Source organism: Acanthisitta chloris, unplaced genomic scaffold (genome assembly GCF_000695815.1).
Source record: "Acanthisitta chloris isolate BGI_N310 unplaced genomic scaffold, ASM69581v1 scaffold2780, whole genome shotgun sequence".
Taxonomy (NCBI): domain Eukaryota; kingdom Metazoa; phylum Chordata; class Aves; order Passeriformes; family Acanthisittidae; genus Acanthisitta; species Acanthisitta chloris.
The window spans coordinates 176,786-182,785 of record NW_008650928.1 but is presented as its reverse complement, the minus strand read 5'-3'; the positions used below and the strand labels follow the sequence as shown (position 1 = coordinate 182,785).

The following is a 6,000-nucleotide window of genomic DNA, read 5'->3' as shown; positions in this document are numbered from 1 at the left end:
GGCTGTCCCGGGCCGCGGCCTGGCCCTTCCTTTTACGGCTCTCCCGTTCCTTGTTTCCTTCCAGCAGCGACAGGATAAGGCCGCGCTGATAAACGAGACCAGGCGGCGCTTCGAGGCGGAGTACCTGCCAGGTGAGCGGCTCGGGGGGGGTCGGGAGCTGCGAGCTCCCTGCTGCGAGCCCTGTGCCGCGCGGCGTCTGTGCCTTGCGGTGTCTGTGCCTTTCCCCCTTTGTGTGTGTGTTGCTCCTGCTTTCCCAGGTGAAGGGATGTTTCTGCCTTGTCTTCAGGTGTGCGAAGCTGCGGGTGGAGATGATGCACAACAGAGCATCTCTGGGTGCTGTCTGGGGCTGCAGGATGTGTCGGGGCAAAGGTCTGGGGCCTCCTGATTCGCAGCAAATTCGAATTTAGGACCTCCTGACTCACAGAAAAATTTTCAGCAAATTTGGCCATTGAATGGTTCTAGAAGGAAAGCTTGGCCACTGTTGGACCTTATCTGCAAAGCAGTTTAATGTTAACTGAGCTCTTGTGGTGTTCTCTTCAGTTAACTTCCTAGCTGGGTTCCAAACACAACTTCAGTTCTTGTGAGGAATGTCTGCCTTGATAATTAAAATCCTTCCATAAAAAGGTGTATATCCAATAGTAAAAAGTCCTTGTTTGTCCAACAGACTAGCAATCCCTGTCTGATGTGGTAGGCAAACAGCACTTTGTCTTCACAGTTTTGGGGTCTAATTCCTGTTCTGTCTGTCTTTGGCTGGCTGTGGCATGGGGTCTGGGACAGTGCTTGGTGCTTTTTTGGGCATAAAGCCTGTGGGGAAGGGGGAAGAGAAGGATTTTGACATCAATGAGTTTGTCAGGGAGTTGTTTTTCTAGAGTAACTTACACTTGAAATTCTTGCAGGCCTTAATTAAAATCATGCTGCGTGTCCAACTCGATTCTTTAAGTGCAGGTGCTTTTAAACTTGGAAATGAGGGCTGGGAGATGCTGGGGATGCCTAGGGGAAAGGGAATACCAGGATAAGCCTAAAGGGGTTTCCTTTCATTTCAAGGTTGGTTTGCATTGCTTATGATGGAAGAACATTTGGTAGTAGAGCATGTTAACAACTGCACTGAGCAGTGTGTTTTCTCATGACTGTCACGAGTCCTTCTATTACAGACCATACTTCTATCTAATTTTTAATGCAAATACTGTTGGAGTCCAGTCGTTGTGTTACCTGCATCTACTTTAATCTAAGCCTCAGTCCTGCAAACAAATGCCTTGCTTTGATTCTGATCAGAACTATTAAGGTTTCCCAGCTGTCACTTTTATATAAGGGTTACATGTTTCTGTGATTTCTTTGTAACTGGTTACAGCACTTTTCTTTTTTTTTTTTTTTTGAACCTTTGAGGGTGGTACAACTTTGTCTGGTATATCTTCTCTGATATTTTTTTTTTTTTTTTAAACCTTTGAGGGTGGTACAACTTTGTCAGGTATATCTTCTCTGATGACTTTCATGAAGGAAACTACTTTGGCTTTGGTTAGAGATGGCCTATATTTCTGGCAAGAAGACAAAATTACTAGAATGTCTTGAAGTAGACAGAGCTTATTTTGCCATTTATTTGCCATTGATGTTTCTAAGTGAATAAAGGTGTCTTTGTAAAGCTCAGGCTTAGGCAAGAGGAGGATTGTGTTAAATTCTTAATCCTTTTGGCTGTTAATGTTTTCAGTTAATGTGTATTCTATTATCCCAGAGTCTCTCTCATAAACAATTACTTCAGAAAGTCTAGAACCACTTTGGGGCAGTTCCTGGGGAACTATCCCTTAATGTCTTGGGTTTGCACAAGTTTCTCTAGTTGTAATGAAGCCTCTCTTGGGCCAGTTGATAGGGCCATTAAAATAATTGAATACTGTTGCAAGGTAAGCTGTAATCCTATTTGTAGTATTGTGAACACGTTTTCTCAGTAAGCCCATTTTTGGGTCATGGTTTAGGGCTCTTAGCCCTTTCAAGAAAATAGGATTAGGACTTTTTAAAATTTATGTTCTTAAGGCTCTGCCTCGAATTTAGGAATGCCACAAGCAAATTAATGTTGCTATGTCCACTACCAAGTGTGCAAAACACAGTATTGCAGTTTTATAGTGGTCCTTCAGCCTTTACTGCGTATGTTCTAAAACGTATTCTTTTATGCTGTTTTTTAATTGAAAAGGAATGCAGAGGTGCATGTATGCAGACACCCCCAAACCTGTGACCTTGTGGTGTAAAGATACAAGTGATTGCTTCATATCCAGCAGTTTTTGTCTGCTTCCAAAACTAAGGGCACCTTCAGGCTGCAGTGAGAAGCTGATCCTTGCTGTGAAAGTTTAGTGTAGTCATAGAATTGTAAGCCTCTACAGAGCAAACTATTCCACTTATAGGTGAGCTGCAGGTGTTGAAGTTTGAGTGAAGTTTTCAGGGAGTTTTGTTCCTGGAGGTTGCAGCTGTCCCTGTTTTATTTTCCTTCTGAGGAAAGCAGTGTGACTGATTATTCAAGAAATTTGCCTATTCTGATCACCAGAGATGATGAAGTGATTCTTTCATCTTCTGTAACTCATAGTTACTTGTTTTCCCCCCACATCATTAGAAAGAATTGCTAATGGTCACAGATGCTGTGATGGTCTTGCATTAATGTCTATCTTTGTTGCGAAATGAAAACTTAGAGGGCCTTTGAAATCCTGATTATTTTTTTTTTTTCATTGAAATCTTTTGTTGGCAGAATACAATATATAAAACCATTGCAGTATAATCTGCAAAAATATATTATTATGCAGTTGATTCAGAAAAGTCTAATGTTAAACTGTGACGCATAAAAGTTACAGCCAAATAATATACCTTGATTAGTTTGAAGGTAGGATGGGATAAGTTTTGCTCAGCAATTTAAAGCACCAGAAATTGCTTTTTTTGTTTCATTTATGTGGCTAAATTAGGAAACTCTTTTAATGGTCAGATGCTGTGTGAACAGTGTCAGAGAACCTTACTGGCTTATTTCCCCAAAGTTTTTCAGCAAATTTGGCCATTGAATGGTTCCAGAAGGAAAGCTTGGCCACTGTTGGACCTTATCTGCAAAGCAGTTTAATGTTAACTGAGCTCTTGTGGTGTTCTCTTCAGTTAACTTCCTAGTTGGGTTCCAAACACAACTTCAGTTCTTGTGAGGAATGTCTCAATAATTAAAATCCTTCCATATAAAAGGTGTATATCCAATAGTGAAAAGTCCTTGTTAGTCCAACAGACTAGCAATCACTGTCTGATGTGGTAGGCAAACAGCACTTTGTCTTCACAGTTTTGGGGCCTAATTTCTGTTCTGTCTGTTTGGATTCTTTGTGAGAGTTGGTGATGTAAATGTTTGGGTGGTGAAAGGAACAATGAAAACAAAAGATGATTTTCTAGTACTGACTGGTACTAACAATGTTTTCTAACAAACAGTCATGTCTTTTTCTATAGTGATTATTCATTCCCTAGAGGATTTCTGAAATTAGCTTTTATTTCTGGGCAATTACTTTCCATTTTAATGTTACACTGGAAATTATTTATAATCAAATCTTTGTGGACTTTTCCAGTCAACAAGTTTTCTACATGTTTCCTTTTGCATATTTACCATTTCTAATTGCCTGTATTTCCTGCCCCTCCCTGTTTATATCCTTTTACTTTTTCCTTTAGGCGAAGCTCAATTTCAGAAAGAGATTATGCAAGAGAGGTTTTCCCACTCCAATTTAAAGGATTAAATTTCATCATGACTTTTTTTTAAGCTGGTAGCAAAATGTATTCTGTTGATCATATTGGCCAATTGCAAATAAAATTTTAAGATACATGGGGCATCCTTGAAAAAAACCCAGTGATGTGACTGTTGTAGAAAACTCCTAAGGTAATGTTTTGCATACCCTTCTTACGTCTTTCTATGCTCTAAAAAATCTGGTTTCCCTAGTTCTTGGCTTTCAGGCTGAGAATGGTGGAAGGATAAGGTAGGAAACATATATCTTTGTTAAAAGCTATGTGATATTAACGATTGAGCTTTCTATTGAAAGTAGTCTTTACTGTCACTGAGAATGTTCAGTTGTGCTAAAGGTTTATGTTAATCTCATCTTGTGGAGGCAGATAGTTACTTTGTTTATTATTGCTTGATGTTATTGAAGTAAGTCCTTATTGAGCAGAAATAGTTTTGTTTTCTTCATTCCTGTCCCTTTATGACTACTGACCTTCTTAAATTGCTTTCAGTCTTGCTGATTTCCTCATCTAGCAATTGAAGGCACATACCTGAATTGTTACAGTACTTAGCATTTGGCATGAACAGCCAATTAGAATGGGCTTCCTCTTTCTAGCCAAGGCCAGAGGAATAATTATGACTATTTCAGACCGAGACTTCTTGGCCGAAATAGCTTTAAGGCAGTAGTTAAACTGGGAGTCTCTGTGTAATGGAACACTTGACATACTTTTCTAACTTGCTTTTTTGCCCTGCTTTGTATAATGAAGTGTTGGGCTTTTTTCTCTATTCAAAAGCATGTAGTTGCTGTCCCTCTTAGCTTTATGTATGGCTTCATTTCCTAGCTAAGAGTTTGTTCTGAAGGGAGGAGTCATTCTTACAGGCTGTGAATTCTGAACTCTGGATTAATATAGTGTAGGATTTAGCTGTGCTGCCTGTTTTTGTGTCCTGTAATATTTCTTCTATATTCCTGTTGAATATTTTTCCTAAAGCATGAACACAGTGCAGCATTGGTCTGCTGGTAATCACAGAATGGGTGATTTCACTATTTTCAAAATATGGCTGAATACCTGGTCAGTCTTGCTTGCTCAAATTTTCCTGAAGGCCTTTTGGCTAAAGGAATAAAGAGGGCTGATTGTGGCTTCTTCTTGCTATTGTCACTGCTACTCCCTCATGTATAGCTTAGAATTTGGTGTTGATGCTCTAATAAATATCAAGTCTGCTGAGCAGATTGTGCTTTCTCTTGCTTTTCTCGATCTGAGTCTTGCTTAGTTTCTACACAGCTTACCAGTTCAATGGAAAAGTCTTGCCGTATCCCAGTTTTTCCTCTTCCACTGACTGGAACTATTCTGTGATACAGAATGGTTAGAATCACTTGGACTGAGGGAACAGCCAGGTTTCCAAACCTCTGAACAATGAAATGTTTCACAGAAGTCTGGCACTGGTGTTACTTACGTGGTTTTCACTAGCTCTTGCTGAACAGGAGAAAATGCTGTTCCTTGTGTTACCTTTGAGAAGAGTGGTGTGTGTTTCAAATACCTTAGGAAGTCCTGTTTCTTATGGACTTACAGAGATGATATTACAGAGACGTCCATATTCCTGAGTTCAGGGTGACTAAAGTTTGTCTTAGTGGCAGTTCTGCAAGTGTGAAGAAACAGGTACCTAATTTTCTATCAAGAAAAGCATCAGTATATGTTTACAGGTATCTTAAGTGGATAGGCTTGGAGATGTTCTTAGGTAAGTTACTTCAGTTTATAGTTTCATCTAAATTTCCATTTAGGGTGCCCCTCAATTTCTGTTTCCTTTTTGGCTTCTTAATTGTTGTACATGATGTGTTTAAATTTATGTTGAGAACCCCAAATGTCTTATTTTCTTTCAACTAAGTCTGTTTTAACTCCAGAAGTTTCTAATAATACAGTAACTGCAGTCAAGTGTTTCACAGGTGTTCTAAAATTATATAACATGCAGATTATTTCACAGCATAGTTTGAAAACAAGTTTCCAGATGTCTGTAGAATTATGCGACATGCACAGATTTGAAGAGGATTTCCTCCTCTGAATTGACACATGTTCAATCACTGCGTTATTGAAAGGACTCCAGCAATTTCATATCACTCTGCTTTATGTGTGAGATAAAACACCTTTCTTTTGGGTCCATGTTCTCATTTTAAATTTTACTTATTTTGTAACAAGAATTGGATAAATAGGTAAAAGTCATACAGTATTCAGTACCTCCTGTTGTTCTGTCAATCTCGTTAAGCTTACCTGATTGAAACACTGGTGTTCTGCAAGTGC

The 6,000-nt window shown here is 39.2% G+C and overlaps 1 protein-coding gene across 1 annotated transcript in view; it reads left to right on the top strand.

The window, feature by feature from the left end:
• Window positions 1-73: 73 nt before the first annotated feature.
• Window positions 74-6,000, top strand: part of MOSPD2 (motile sperm domain containing 2) — a 28,856-nt gene continuing 22,929 nt past the window's right edge. The window contains exon 1 of the mRNA XM_009070852.1: window positions 74-131. The gene's annotated coding sequence lies outside the window, so the exon portion shown is untranslated. The remainder of the gene's footprint in view (window positions 132-6,000) is intronic.